The sequence below is a fragment of the Schistocerca cancellata genome, chromosome 8 (assembly GCF_023864275.1).
Source record: "Schistocerca cancellata isolate TAMUIC-IGC-003103 chromosome 8, iqSchCanc2.1, whole genome shotgun sequence".
In the NCBI taxonomy this organism is placed as follows: Eukaryota; Metazoa; Arthropoda; class Insecta; order Orthoptera; family Acrididae; genus Schistocerca; species Schistocerca cancellata.
In genome coordinates this window covers 81,705,224-81,720,640 of record NC_064633.1, presented here as the reverse complement: position 1 = coordinate 81,720,640, position 15,417 = coordinate 81,705,224, and the positions used below count along the sequence as shown (strand labels likewise).

Below are 15,417 nucleotides of genomic sequence, written 5' to 3'. Positions count from 1 at the left end.
GGAAGCCAATGAAATACTTCCTGTGAGGCTCAAGCTGTCGACCTTCACTTTACAATACTTAGGCACTGCCCCGGTGGTACCGACGCATACATACTGAAACGCCTTTGGATCGTCAGTGGGTACTTCATATTAGAAATTTCATGTTCGCCCTGATGTGCATTAAAGGGCAGATTCTTCAGTGAAAGTTCGTTCTGCGCTCAGTTACAGTATATCGCCCTAGCAGCACCAGGAAAACGGGTTCAGATGTGCTCGCCTTCCACTCGGCGTTGAGCGCCTACAGCGAGATTGCCTTCGGCCTCTGGCGCCAGGAGGGAAGGCGACACATCACGGCGCAAGCAGCGCGTAGCAGAAGGCGGTGGTGGTGTGTCGGTGAGCATGGTTGCTTCCCAAGTAACTGATCTGGGTTTGAAACCCGGACACCGCACGGAAGTTGTCTCCTTTACTCAGGAGAATGTTTTCAACGCTCGCGAACTGTCGTGTTACGAATGGTTTTCCTTCGCCCCTCGTCCCGCTCCGCGTAGGCTAGTGTGGATTGCGATTCACAGCATCGTGTGTCCCGTCCCCATGTGTCGACTTGTCTCGACTTTGCTCGGCTGACGCGAAAGCTGACGCTTGCAAATGGGCGTATATGTAGAGGACAGGCGCTAGAATCGACTGGGAGAGACCAACTCGACAAACACACAACGGACCCTTTCATTTGACTGTGGCCGCAGGTTCGCGAATTTGGGTACCGAGAGGCAAGAGACGGGTCAGCGTGCTGGACCGTATCATTACCGCGCAGCAACACCGAAAACTAAGGGAAAAGGCAAAATTAAAGAATCCAACAGCACGCAGACATCCTAGTTAGTCACCGAGCCGTGTACTAAGCACGCAAAAATGCTGCTTAACTTCGGTGATCGGACGAGAACCCGTGTCGTCAGCGTGGCACAGAAGTCGGCGAGAACGTTTCCAGACGTGTGGACATCTTAGTCCTTGTACAGATCACTTGAGATTTGCCTGGCAGTCTCTCGCGCTGCCTTCTAGGGAAGCAATATGGAATAGCCCTTGGTGGGACCTAATCCACAGCCTTCCCGTTATTAGCATGACACACTAACTTAGTGAGCATACTGCCCACGCAATACGGCCGCTTCAGAACTCCAGTACCCGGGCCACCGTTTCATCTATCTTTATTAAGGCCCAACGATTCATTTAAACACGTATGTGTTGCTGTTGAGGTTTTCTCGCTGTCGCTTGGAACCCAGAGCCACAACACAACGACAACGGTAACGTCCGTGAGAAGAGCTAAAACTCGGCACAGGAAAAGTATGTTCCGCTATTTCTTTTCGACCGCTCGGGCTACCGGACGAGCGACGCCTGCACTGCTGTCACTGTCGTCTCTAGTAAAATCTGCATGGCGTGTTTCTGCGTAATTTACTTGTTCTATAAGATCAAGGGAGTATGTTAGTTTCAGAATGTTCAAAATGCATTGTCAGATGTGGGGTTCGAACCCACGCTCCCTTACGGGAACCAGAGCTTAAATCTGGCGCCTTAGACCGCTCGGCCAATCTGACGTGCGAGGCATTCGCTCCAGTGACTTCCATCTCTAGCAATATCTCAAGAACCTCGCTGCGAAATCTGTTTCTTTTTTCGGTAGGATGTAATTATGTCAGGTTTAGAATATTTAAGACACAATGTCAGACGTGGCGAAGGAAACGCACCCTCCCTTTCGGGAACCAATGTGGCGCGTTGGACCGCTTTCTTCCGTCGTTTCCAGTTTGAACTGTAACTAGCAAAACTGTATTTAGTAATAGTAACATTTTCACATTGATGCAAAGAAAACTAGATATTAACGAACGGCAAATAAGGCCGTTTCCTAGCAACAGCCACGCTGTGCATTACGCACTCGTGGGAAGCCAATGAAATACTTCCTGTGAGGCTCAAGCTGTCGACCTTCACTTTACAATACTTAGGCACTGCCCCGGTGGTACCGACGCATACATACTGAAACGCCTTTGGATCGTCAGTGGGTACTTCATATTAGAAATTTCATGTTCGCCCTGATGTGCATTAAAGGGCAGATTCTTCAGTGAAAGTTCGTTCTGCGCTCAGTTACAGTATATCGCCATAGCAGCACCAGGAAAACGGGTTCAGATGTGCTCGCCTTCCACTCGGCGTTGAGCGCCTACAGCGAGATTGCCTTCGGCCTCTGGCGCCAGGAGGGAAGGCGACACATCACGGCGCAAGCAGCGCGTAGCAGAAGGCGGTGGTGGTGTGTCGGTGAGCATGGTTGCTTCCCAAGTAACTGATCTGGGTTTGAAACCCGGACACCGCACGGAAGTTGTCTCCTTTACTCAGGAGAATGTTTTCAACGCTCGCGAAATGTCGTGTTACGAATGGTTTTCCTTCGCCCCTCGTCCCGCTCCACGTAGGCTAGTGTGGATTGCGATTCACAGCATCGTGTGTCCCGTCCCCATGTGTCGACTTGTCTCGACTTTGCTCGGCTGACGCGAAAGCTGACGCTTGCAAATGGGCGTATATGTAGAGGACAGGCGCTAGAATCGACTGGGAGAGACCAACTCGACAAACACACAACGGACCCTTTCATTTGACTGTGGCCGCAGGTTCGCGAATTTGGGTACCGAGAGGCAAGAGACGGGTCAGCGTGCTGGACCGTATCATTACCGCGCAGCAACACCGAAAACTAAGGGAAAAGGCAAAATTAAAGAATCCAACAGCACGCAGACATCCTAGTTAGTCACCGAGCCGTGTACTAAGCACGCAAAAATGCTGCTTAACTTCGGTGATCGGACGAGAACCCGTGTCGTCAGCGTGGCACAGAAGTCGGCGAGAACGTTTCCAGACGTGTGGACATCTTAGTCCTTGTACAGATCACTTGAGATTTGCCTGGCAGTCTCTCGCGCTGCCTTCTAGGGAAGCAATATGGAATAGCCCTTGGTGGGACCTAATCCACAGCCTTCCCGTTATTAGCATGACACACTAACTTAGTGAGCATACTGCCCACGCAATACGGCCGCTTCAGAACTCCAGTACCCGGGCCACCGTTTCATCTATCTTTATTAAGGCCCAACGATTCATTTAAACACGTATGTGTTGCTGTTGAGGTTTTCTCGCTGTCGCTTGGAACCCAGAGCCACAACACAACGACAACGGTAACGTCCGTGAGAAGAGCTAAAACTCGGCACAGGAAAAGTATGTTCCGCTATTTCTTTTCGACCGCTCGGGCTACCGGACGAGCGACGCCTGCACTGCTGTCACTGTCGTCTCTAGTAAAATCTGCATGGCGTGTTTCTGCGTAATTTACTTGTTCTATAAGATCAAGGGAGTATGTTAGTTTCAGAATGTTCAAAATGCATTGTCAGATGTGGGGTTCGAACCCACGCTCCCTTATGGGAACCAGAGCTTAAATCTGGCGCCTTAGACCGCTCGGCCAATCTGACGTGCGAGGCATTCGCTCCAGTGACTTCCATCTCTAGCAATATCTCAAGAACCTCGCTGCGAAATCTGTTTCTTTTTTCGGTAGGATGTAATTATGTCAGGTTTAGAATATTTAAGACACAATGTCAGACGTGGCGAAGGAAACGCACCCTCCCTTTCGGGAACCAATGTGGCGCGTTGGACCGCTTTCTTCCGTCGTTTCCAGTTTGAACTGTAACTAGCAAAACTGTATTTAGTAATAGTAACATTTTCACATTGATGCAAAGAAAACTAGATATTAACGAACGGCAAATAAGGCCGTTTCCTAGCAACAGCCACGCTGTGCATTACGCACTCGTGGGAAGCCAATGAAATACTTCCTGTGAGGCTCAAGCTGTCGACCTTCACTTTACAATACTTAGGCACTGCCCCGGTGGTACCGACGCATACATACTGAAACGCCTTTGGATCGTCAGTGGGTACTTCATATTAGAAATTTCATGTTCGCCCTGATGTGCATTAAAGGGCAGATTCTTCAGTGAAAGTTCGTTCTGCGCTCAGTTACAGTATATCGCCCTAGCAGCACCAGGAAAACGGGTTCAGATGTGCTCGCCTTCCACTCGGCGTTGAGCGCCTACAGCGAGATTGCCTTCGGCCTCTGGCGCCAGGAGGGAAGGCGACACATCACGGCGCAAGCAGCGCGTAGCAGAAGGCGGTGGTGGTGTGTCGGTGAGCATGGTTGCTTCCCAAGTAACTGATCTGGGTTTGAAACCCGGACACCGCACGGAAGTTGTCTCCTTTACTCAGGAGAATGTTTTCAACGCTCGCGAACTGTCGTGTTACGAATGGTTTTCCTTCGCCCCTCGTCCCGCTCCGCGTAGGCTAGTGTGGATTGCGATTCACAGCATCGTGTGTCCCGTCCCCATGTGTCGACTTGTCTCGACTTTGCTCGGCTGACGCGAAAGCTGACGCTTGCAAATGGGCGTATATGTAGAGGACAGGCGCTAGAATCGACTGGGAGAGACCAACTCGACAAACACACAACGGACCCTTTCATTTGACTGTGGCCGCAGGTTCGCGAATTTGGGTACCGAGAGGCAAGAGACGGGTCAGCGTGCTGGACCGTATCATTACCGCGCAGCAACACCGAAAACTAAGGGAAAAGGCAAAATTAAAGAATCCAACAGCACGCAGACATCCTAGTTAGTCACCGAGCCGTGTACTAAGCACGCAAAAATGCTGCTTAACTTCGGTGATCGGACGAGAACCCGTGTCGTCAGCGTGGCACAGAAGTCGGCGAGAACGTTTCCAGACGTGTGGACATCTTAGTCCTTGTACAGATCACTTGAGATTTGCCTGGCAGTCTCTCGCGCTGCCTTCTAGGGAAGCAATATGGAATAGCCCTTGGTGGGACCTAATCCACAGCCTTCCCGTTATTAGCATGACACACTAACTTAGTGAGCATACTGCCCACGCAATACGGCCGCTTCAGAACTCCAGTACCCGGGCCACCGTTTCATCTATCTTTATTAAGGCCCAACGATTCATTTAAACACGTATGTGTTGCTGTTGAGGTTTTCTCGCTGTCGCTTGGAACCCAGAGCCACAACACAACGACAACGGTAACGTCCGTGAGAAGAGCTAAAACTCGGCACAGGAAAAGTATGTTCCGCTATTTCTTTTCGACCGCTCGGGCTACCGGACGAGCGACGCCTGCACTGCTGTCACTGTCGTCTCTAGTAAAATCTGCATGGCGTGTTTCTGCGTAATTTACTTGTTCTATAAGATCAAGGGAGTATGTTAGTTTCAGAATGTTCAAAATGCATTGTCAGATGTGGGGTTCGAACCCACGCTCCCTTACGGGAACCAGAGCTTAAATCTGGCGCCTTAGACCGCTCGGCCAATCTGACGTGCGAGGCATTCGCTCCAGTGACTTCCATCTCTAGCAATATCTCAAGAACCTCGCTGCGAAATCTGTTTCTTTTTTCGGTAGGATGTAATTATGTCAGGTTTAGAATATTTAAGACACAATGTCAGACGTGGCGAAGGAAACGCACCCTCCCTTTCGGGAACCAATGTGGCGCGTTGGACCGCTTTCTTCCGTCGTTTCCAGTTTGAACTGTAACTAGCAAAACTGTATTTAGTAATAGTAACATTTTCACATTGATGCAAAGAAAACTAGATATTAACGAACGGCAAATAAGGCCGTTTCCTAGCAACAGCCACGCTGTGCATTACGCACTCGTGGGAAGCCAATGAAATACTTCCTGTGAGGCTCAAGCTGTCGACCTTCACTTTACAATACTTAGGCACTGCCCCGGTGGTACCGACGCATACATACTGAAACGCCTTTGGATCGTCAGTGGGTACTTCATATTAGAAATTTCATGTTCGCCCTGATGTGCATTAAAGGGCAGATTCTTCAGTGAAAGTTCGTTCTGCGCTCAGTTACAGTATATCGCCATAGCAGCACCAGGAAAACGGGTTCAGATGTGCTCGCCTTCCACTCGGCGTTGAGCGCCTACAGCGAGATTGCCTTCGGCCTCTGGCGCCAGGAGGGAAGGCGACACATCACGGCGCAAGCAGCGCGTAGCAGAAGGCGGTGGTGGTGTGTCGGTGAGCATGGTTGCTTCCCAAGTAACTGATCTGGGTTTGAAACCCGGACACCGCACGGAAGTTGTCTCCTTTACTCAGGAGAATGTTTTCAACGCTCGCGAAATGTCGTGTTACGAATGGTTTTCCTTCGCCCCTCGTCCCGCTCCACGTAGGCTAGTGTGGATTGCGATTCACAGCATCGTGTGTCCCGTCCCCATGTGTCGACTTGTCTCGACTTTGCTCGGCTGACGCGAAAGCTGACGCTTGCAAATGGGCGTATATGTAGAGGACAGGCGCTAGAATCGACTGGGAGAGACCAACTCGACAAACACACAACGGACCCTTTCATTTGACTGTGGCCGCAGGTTCGCGAATTTGGGTACCGAGAGGCAAGAGACGGGTCAGCGTGCTGGACCGTATCATTACCGCGCAGCAACACCGAAAACTAAGGGAAAAGGCAAAATTAAAGAATCCAACAGCACGCAGACATCCTAGTTAGTCACCGAGCCGTGTACTAAGCACGCAAAAATGCTGCTTAACTTCGGTGATCGGACGAGAACCCGTGTCGTCAGCGTGGCACAGAAGTCGGCGAGAACGTTTCCAGACGTGTGGACATCTTAGTCCTTGTACAGATCACTTGAGATTTGCCTGGCAGTCTCTCGCGCTGCCTTCTAGGGAAGCAATATGGAATAGCCCTTGGTGGGACCTAATCCACAGCCTTCCCGTTATTAGCATGACACACTAACTTAGTGAGCATACTGCCCACGCAATACGGCCGCTTCAGAACTCCAGTACCCGGGCCACCGTTTCATCTATCTTTATTAAGGCCCAACGATTCATTTAAACACGTATGTGTTGCTGTTGAGGTTTTCTCGCTGTCGCTTGGAACCCAGAGCCACAACACAACGACAACGGTAACGTCCGTGAGAAGAGCTAAAACTCGGCACAGGAAAAGTATGTTCCGCTATTTCTTTTCGACCGCTCGGGCTACCGGACGAGCGACGCCTGCACTGCTGTCACTGTCGTCTCTAGTAAAATCTGCATGGCGTGTTTCTGCGTAATTTACTTGTTCTATAAGATCAAGGGAGTATGTTAGTTTCAGAATGTTCAAAATGCATTGTCAGATGTGGGGTTCGAACCCACGCTCCCTTATGGGAACCAGAGCTTAAATCTGGCGCCTTAGACCGCTCGGCCAATCTGACGTGCGAGGCATTCGCTCCAGTGACTTCCATCTCTAGCAATATCTCAAGAACCTCGCTGCGAAATCTGTTTCTTTTTTCGGTAGGATGTAATTATGTCAGGTTTAGAATATTTAAGACACAATGTCAGACGTGGCGAAGGAAACGCACCCTCCCTTTCGGGAACCAATGTGGCGCGTTGGACCGCTTTCTTCCGTCGTTTCCAGTTTGAACTGTAACTAGCAAAACTGTATTTAGTAATAGTAACATTTTCACATTGATGCAAAGAAAACTAGATATTAACGAACGGCAAATAAGGCCGTTTCCTAGCAACAGCCACGCTGTGCATTACGCACTCGTGGGAAGCCAATGAAATACTTCCTGTGAGGCTCAAGCTGTCGACCTTCACTTTACAATACTTAGGCACTGCCCCGGTGGTACCGACGCATACATACTGAAACGCCTTTGGATCGTCAGTGGGTACTTCATATTAGAAATTTCATGTTCGCCCTGATGTGCATTAAAGGGCAGATTCTTCAGTGAAAGTTCGTTCTGCGCTCAGTTACAGTATATCGCCATAGCAGCACCAGGAAAACGGGTTCAGATGTGCTCGCCTTCCACTCGGCGTTGAGCGCCTACAGCGAGATTGCCTTCGGCCTCTGGCGCCAGGAGGGAAGGCGACACATCACGGCGCAAGCAGCGCGTAGCAGAAGGCGGTGGTGGTGTGTCGGTGAGCATGGTTGCTTCCCAAGTAACTGATCTGGGTTTGAAACCCGGACACCGCACGGAAGTTGTCTCCTTTACTCAGGAGAATGTTTTCAACGCTCGCGAACTGTCGTGTTACGAATGGTTTTCCTTCGCCCCTCGTCCCGCTCCACGTAGGCTAGTGTGGATTGCGATTCACAGCATCGTGTGTCCCGTCCCCATGTGTCGACTTGTCTCGACTTTGCTCGGCTGACGCGAAAGCTGACGCTTGCAAATGGGCGTATATGTAGAGGACAGGCGCTAGAATCGACTGGGAGAGACCAACTCGACAAACACACAACGGACCCTTTCATTTGACTGTGGCCGCAGGTTCGCGAATTTGGGTACCGAGAGGCAAGAGACGGGTCAGCGTGCTGGACCGTATCATTACCGCGCAGCAACACCGAAAACTAAGGGAAAAGGCAAAATTAAAGAATCCAACAGCACGCAGACATCCTAGTTAGTCACCGAGCCGTGTACTAAGCACGCAAAAATGCTGCTTAACTTCGGTGATCGGACGAGAACCCGTGTCGTCAGCGTGGCACAGAAGTCGGCGAGAACGTTTCCAGACGTGTGGACATCTTAGTCCTTGTACAGATCACTTGAGATTTGCCTGGCAGTCTCTCGCGCTGCCTTCTAGGGAAGCAATATGGAATAGCCCTTGGTGGGACCTAATCCACAGCCTTCCCGTTATTAGCATGACACACTAACTTAGTGAGCATACTGCCCACGCAATACGGCCGCTTCAGAACTCCAGTACCCGGGCCACCGTTTCATCTATCTTTATTAAGGCCCAACGATTCATTTAAACACGTATGTGTTGCTGTTGAGGTTTTCTCGCTGTCGCTTGGAACCCAGAGCCACAACACAACGACAACGGTAACGTCCGTGAGAAGAGCTAAAACTCGGCACAGGAAAAGTATGTTCCGCTATTTCTTTTCGACCGCTCGGGCTACCGGACGAGCGACGCCTGCACTGCTGTCACTGTCGTCTCTAGTAAAATCTGCATGGCGTGTTTCTGCGTAATTTACTTGTTCTATAAGATCAAGGGAGTATGTTAGTTTCAGAATGTTCAAAATGCATTGTCAGATGTGGGGTTCGAACCCACGCTCCCTTACGGGAACCAGAGCTTAAATCTGGCGCCTTAGACCGCTCGGCCAATCTGACGTGCGAGGCATTCGCTCCAGTGACTTCCATCTCTAGCAATATCTCAAGAACCTCGCTGCGAAATCTGTTTCTTTTTTCGGTAGGATGTAATTATGTCAGGTTTAGAATATTTAAGACACAATGTCAGACGTGGCGAAGGAAACGCACCCTCCCTTTCGGGAACCAATGTGGCGCGTTGGACCGCTTTCTTCCGTCGTTTCCAGTTTGAACTGTAACTAGCAAAACTGTATTTAGTAATAGTAACATTTTCACATTGATGCAAAGAAAACTAGATATTAACGAACGGCAAATAAGGCCGTTTCCTAGCAACAGCCACGCTGTGCATTACGCACTCGTGGGAAGCCAATGAAATACTTCCTGTGAGGCTCAAGCTGTCGACCTTCACTTTACAATACTTAGGCACTGCCCCGGTGGTACCGACGCATACATACTGAAACGCCTTTGGATCGTCAGTGGGTACTTCATATTAGAAATTTCATGTTCGCCCTGATGTGCATTAAAGGGCAGATTCTTCAGTGAAAGTTCGTTCTGCGCTCAGTTACAGTATATCGCCATAGCAGCACCAGGAAAACGGGTTCAGATGTGCTCGCCTTCCACTCGGCGTTGAGCGCCTACAGCGAGATTGCCTTCGGCCTCTGGCGCCAGGAGGGAAGGCGACACATCACGGCGCAAGCAGCGCGTAGCAGAAGGCGGTGGTGGTGTGTCGGTGAGCATGGTTGCTTCCCAAGTAACTGATCTGGGTTTGAAACCCGGACACCGCACGGAAGTTGTCTCCTTTACTCAGGAGAATGTTTTCAACGCTCGCGAAATGTCGTGTTACGAATGGTTTTCCTTCGCCCCTCGTCCCGCTCCACGTAGGCTAGTGTGGATTGCGATTCACAGCATCGTGTGTCCCGTCCCCATGTGTCGACTTGTCTCGACTTTGCTCGGCTGACGCGAAAGCTGACGCTTGCAAATGGGCGTATATGTAGAGGACAGGCGCTAGAATCGACTGGGAGAGACCAACTCGACAAACACACAACGGACCCTTTCATTTGACTGTGGCCGCAGGTTCGCGAATTTGGGTACCGAGAGGCAAGAGACGGGTCAGCGTGCTGGACCGTATCATTACCGCGCAGCAACACCGAAAACTAAGGGAAAAGGCAAAATTAAAGAATCCAACAGCACGCAGACATCCTAGTTAGTCACCGAGCCGTGTACTAAGCACGCAAAAATGCTGCTTAACTTCGGTGATCGGACGAGAACCCGTGTCGTCAGCGTGGCACAGAAGTCGGCGAGAACGTTTCCAGACGTGTGGACATCTTAGTCCTTGTACAGATCACTTGAGATTTGCCTGGCAGTCTCTCGCGCTGCCTTCTAGGGAAGCAATATGGAATAGCCCTTGGTGGGACCTAATCCACAGCCTTCCCGTTATTAGCATGACACACTAACTTAGTGAGCATACTGCCCACGCAATACGGCCGCTTCAGAACTCCAGTACCCGGGCCACCGTTTCATCTATCTTTATTAAGGCCCAACGATTCATTTAAACACGTATGTGTTGCTGTTGAGGTTTTCTCGCTGTCGCTTGGAACCCAGAGCCACAACACAACGACAACGGTAACGTCCGTGAGAAGAGCTAAAACTCGGCACAGGAAAAGTATGTTCCGCTATTTCTTTTCGACCGCTCGGGCTACCGGACGAGCGACGCCTGCACTGCTGTCACTGTCGTCTCTAGTAAAATCTGCATGGCGTGTTTCTGCGTAATTTACTTGTTCTATAAGATCAAGGGAGTATGTTAGTTTCAGAATGTTCAAAATGCATTGTCAGATGTGGGGTTCGAACCCACGCTCCCTTATGGGAACCAGAGCTTAAATCTGGCGCCTTAGACCGCTCGGCCAATCTGACGTGCGAGGCATTCGCTCCAGTGACTTCCATCTCTAGCAATATCTCAAGAACCTCGCTGCGAAATCTGTTTCTTTTTTCGGTAGGATGTAATTATGTCAGGTTTAGAATATTTAAGACACAATGTCAGACGTGGCGAAGGAAACGCACCCTCCCTTTCGGGAACCAATGTGGCGCGTTGGACCGCTTTCTTCCGTCGTTTCCAGTTTGAACTGTAACTAGCAAAACTGTATTTAGTAATAGTAACATTTTCACATTGATGCAAAGAAAACTAGATATTAACGAACGGCAAATAAGGCCGTTTCCTAGCAACAGCCACGCTGTGCATTACGCACTCGTGGGAAGCCAATGAAATACTTCCTGTGAGGCTCAAGCTGTCGACCTTCACTTTACAATACTTAGGCACTGCCCCGGTGGTACCGACGCATACATACTGAAACGCCTTTGGATCGTCAGTGGGTACTTCATATTAGAAATTTCATGTTCGCCCTGATGTGCATTAAAGGGCAGATTCTTCAGTGAAAGTTCGTTCTGCGCTCAGTTACAGTATATCGCCATAGCAGCACCAGGAAAACGGGTTCAGATGTGCTCGCCTTCCACTCGGCGTTGAGCGCCTACAGCGAGATTGCCTTCGGCCTCTGGCGCCAGGAGGGAAGGCGACACATCACGGCGCAAGCAGCGCGTAGCAGAAGGCGGTGGTGGTGTGTCGGTGAGCATGGTTGCTTCCCAAGTAACTGATCTGGGTTTGAAACCCGGACACCGCACGGAAGTTGTCTCCTTTACTCAGGAGAATGTTTTCAACGCTCGCGAAATGTCGTGTTACGAATGGTTTTCCTTCGCCCCTCGTCCCGCTCCACGTAGGCTAGTGTGGATTGCGATTCACAGCATCGTGTGTCCCGTCCCCATGTGTCGACTTGTCTCGACTTTGCTCGGCTGACGCGAAAGCTGACGCTTGCAAATGGGCGTATATGTAGAGGACAGGCGCTAGAATCGACTGGGAGAGACCAACTCGACAAACACACAACGGACCCTTTCATTTGACTGTGGCCGCAGGTTCGCGAATTTGGGTACCGAGAGGCAAGAGACGGGTCAGCGTGCTGGACCGTATCATTACCGCGCAGCAACACCGAAAACTAAGGGAAAAGGCAAAATTAAAGAATCCAACAGCACGCAGACATCCTAGTTAGTCACCGAGCCGTGTACTAAGCACGCAAAAATGCTGCTTAACTTCGGTGATCGGACGAGAACCCGTGTCGTCAGCGTGGCACAGAAGTCGGCGAGAACGTTTCCAGACGTGTGGACATCTTAGTCCTTGTACAGATCACTTGAGATTTGCCTGGCAGTCTCTCGCGCTGCCTTCTAGGGAAGCAATATGGAATAGCCCTTGGTGGGACCTAATCCACAGCCTTCCCGTTATTAGCATGACACACTAACTTAGTGAGCATACTGCCCACGCAATACGGCCGCTTCAGAACTCCAGTACCCGGGCCACCGTTTCATCTATCTTTATTAAGGCCCAACGATTCATTTAAACACGTATGTGTTGCTGTTGAGGTTTTCTCGCTGTCGCTTGGAACCCAGAGCCACAACACAACGACAACGGTAACGTCCGTGAGAAGAGCTAAAACTCGGCACAGGAAAAGTATGTTCCGCTATTTCTTTTCGACCGCTCGGGCTACCGGACGAGCGACGCCTGCACTGCTGTCACTGTCGTCTCTAGTAAAATCTGCATGGCGTGTTTCTGCGTAATTTACTTGTTCTATAAGATCAAGGGAGTATGTTAGTTTCAGAATGTTCAAAATGCATTGTCAGATGTGGGGTTCGAACCCACGCTCCCTTACGGGAACCAGAGCTTAAATCTGGCGCCTTAGACCGCTCGGCCAATCTGACGTGCGAGGCATTCGCTCCAGTGACTTCCATCTCTAGCAATATCTCAAGAACCTCGCTGCGAAATCTGTTTCTTTTTTCGGTAGGATGTAATTATGTCAGGTTTAGAATATTTAAGACACAATGTCAGACGTGGCGAAGGAAACGCACCCTCCCTTTCGGGAACCAATGTGGCGCGTTGGACCGCTTTCTTCCGTCGTTTCCAGTTTGAACTGTAACTAGCAAAACTGTATTTAGTAATAGTAACATTTTCACATTGATGCAAAGAAAACTAGATATTAACGAACGGCAAATAAGGCCGTTTCCTAGCAACAGCCACGCTGTGCATTACGCACTCGTGGGAAGCCAATGAAATACTTCCTGTGAGGCTCAAGCTGTCGACCTTCACTTTACAATACTTAGGCACTGCCCCGGTGGTACCGACGCATACATACTGAAACGCCTTTGGATCGTCAGTGGGTACTTCATATTAGAAATTTCATGTTCGCCCTGATGTGCATTAAAGGGCAGATTCTTCAGTGAAAGTTCGTTCTGCGCTCAGTTACAGTATATCGCCATAGCAGCACCAGGAAAACGGGTTCAGATGTGCTCGCCTTCCACTCGGCGTTGAGCGCCTACAGCGAGATTGCCTTCGGCCTCTGGCGCCAGGAGGGAAGGCGACACATCACGGCGCAAGCAGCGCGTAGCAGAAGGCGGTGGTGGTGTGTCGGTGAGCATGGTTGCTTCCCAAGTAACTGATCTGGGTTTGAAACCCGGACACCGCACGGAAGTTGTCTCCTTTACTCAGGAGAATGTTTTCAACGCTCGCGAAATGTCGTGTTACGAATGGTTTTCCTTCGCCCCTCGTCCCGCTCCACGTAGGCTAGTGTGGATTGCGATTCACAGCATCGTGTGTCCCGTCCCCATGTGTCGACTTGTCTCGACTTTGCTCGGCTGACGCGAAAGCTGACGCTTGCAAATGGGCGTATATGTAGAGGACAGGCGCTAGAATCGACTGGGAGAGACCAACTCGACAAACACACAACGGACCCTTTCATTTGACTGTGGCCGCAGGTTCGCGAATTTGGGTACCGAGAGGCAAGAGACGGGTCAGCGTGCTGGACCGTATCATTACCGCGCAGCAACACCGAAAACTAAGGGAAAAGGCAAAATTAAAGAATCCAACAGCACGCAGACATCCTAGTTAGTCACCGAGCCGTGTACTAAGCACGCAAAAATGCTGCTTAACTTCGGTGATCGGACGAGAACCCGTGTCGTCAGCGTGGCACAGAAGTCGGCGAGAACGTTTCCAGACGTGTGGACATCTTAGTCCTTGTACAGATCACTTGAGATTTGCCTGGCAGTCTCTCGCGCTGCCTTCTAGGGAAGCAATATGGAATAGCCCTTGGTGGGACCTAATCCACAGCCTTCCCGTTATTAGCATGACACACTAACTTAGTGAGCTTACTGCCCACGCAATACGGCCGCTTCAGAACTCCAGTACCTCAGCCACCGTTTCATCTATCTTTATTAAGGCCCTACGATTCATTTAAACACGTATGTGTTGCTGTTGAGGTTTTCTCGCTGTCGCTTGGAACCTAGAGCCACAACACAACGACAACGGAAACGTCCGTGAGAAGAGCTAAAACTCGCCACAGGAAAAGTATGTTCCGCTATTTCTTTTCGACCGCTCGGGCTACCGGACGAGCGACGCCTGCACTGCTGTCACTGTCGTCTCTAGTAAAATCTGCATGGCGTGTTTCTGCGTAATTTACTTGTTCTATAAGATCAAGGGAGTATGTTAGTTTCAGAATGTTCAAAATGCATTGTCAGATGTGGGGTTCGAACCCACGCTCCCTTACGGGAACCAGAGCTTAAATCTGGCGCCTTAGACCGCTCGGCCAATCTGACGTGCGAGGCATTCGCTCCAGTGACTTCCATCTCTAGCAATATCTCAAGAACCTCGCTGCGAAATCTGTTTCTTTTTTCGGTAGGATGTAATTATGTCAGGTTTAGAATATTTAAGACACAATGTCAGACGTGGCGAAGGAAACGCACCCTCCCTTTCGGGAACCAATGTGGCGCGTTGGACCGCTTTCTTCCGTCGTTTCCAGTTTGAACTGTAACTAGCAAAACTGTATTTAGTAATAGTAACATTTTCACATTGATGCAAAGAAAACTAGATATTAACGAACGGCAAATAAGGCCGTTTCCTAGCAACAGCCACGCTGTGCATTACGCACTCGTGGGAAGCCAATGAAATACTTCCTGTGAGGCTCAAGCTGTCGACCTTCACTTTACAATACTTAGGCACTGCCCCGGTGGTACCGACGCATACATACTGAAACGCCTTTGGATCGTCAGTGGGTACTTCATATTAGAAATTTCATGTTCGCCCTGATGTGCATTAAAGGGCAGATTCTTCAGTGAAAGTTCGTTCTGCGCTCAGTTACAGTATATCGCCCTAGCAGCACCAGGAAAACGGGTTCAGATGTGCTCGCCTTCCACTCGGCGTTGAGCGCGTACAGCGAGATTGCCTTCGGCCTCTGGCGCCAGGAGGGAAGGCGAC

The 15,417-nt window shown here is 50.2% G+C and overlaps 8 non-coding genes across 8 annotated transcripts; all 8 read right to left on the bottom strand.

Annotated features, from left to right (window-relative positions):
* Nucleotides 1–1,466: 1,466 nt before the first annotated feature.
* Nucleotides 1,467–1,550, bottom strand: Trnal-uaa (transfer RNA leucine (anticodon UAA)). Its single transcript has one exon. It is a non-coding gene; the product is annotated as a tRNA-Leu (tRNA).
* A 1,803-nt stretch (nucleotides 1,551–3,353) lies between these two features.
* Nucleotides 3,354–3,437, bottom strand: Trnal-uaa (transfer RNA leucine (anticodon UAA)). The gene has a single exon. It is a non-coding gene; the product is annotated as a tRNA-Leu (tRNA).
* A 1,803-nt stretch (nucleotides 3,438–5,240) lies between these two features.
* Trnal-uaa (transfer RNA leucine (anticodon UAA)) lies at nucleotides 5,241–5,324 on the bottom strand. The gene has a single exon. It is a non-coding gene; the product is annotated as a tRNA-Leu (tRNA).
* Nucleotides 5,325–7,127: 1,803 nt separating this feature from the next.
* Trnal-uaa (transfer RNA leucine (anticodon UAA)) lies at nucleotides 7,128–7,211 on the bottom strand. Its single transcript has one exon. It is a non-coding gene; the product is annotated as a tRNA-Leu (tRNA).
* Nucleotides 7,212–9,014: 1,803 nt separating this feature from the next.
* Trnal-uaa (transfer RNA leucine (anticodon UAA)) lies at nucleotides 9,015–9,098 on the bottom strand. Its single transcript has one exon. It is a non-coding gene; the product is annotated as a tRNA-Leu (tRNA).
* A 1,803-nt stretch (nucleotides 9,099–10,901) lies between these two features.
* Nucleotides 10,902–10,985, bottom strand: Trnal-uaa (transfer RNA leucine (anticodon UAA)). The gene has a single exon. It is a non-coding gene; the product is annotated as a tRNA-Leu (tRNA).
* Nucleotides 10,986–12,788: 1,803 nt separating this feature from the next.
* Nucleotides 12,789–12,872, bottom strand: Trnal-uaa (transfer RNA leucine (anticodon UAA)). The gene has a single exon. It is a non-coding gene; the product is annotated as a tRNA-Leu (tRNA).
* Nucleotides 12,873–14,675: 1,803 nt separating this feature from the next.
* Trnal-uaa (transfer RNA leucine (anticodon UAA)) lies at nucleotides 14,676–14,759 on the bottom strand. The gene has a single exon. It is a non-coding gene; the product is annotated as a tRNA-Leu (tRNA).
* Nucleotides 14,760–15,417: the final 658 nt, after the last annotated feature.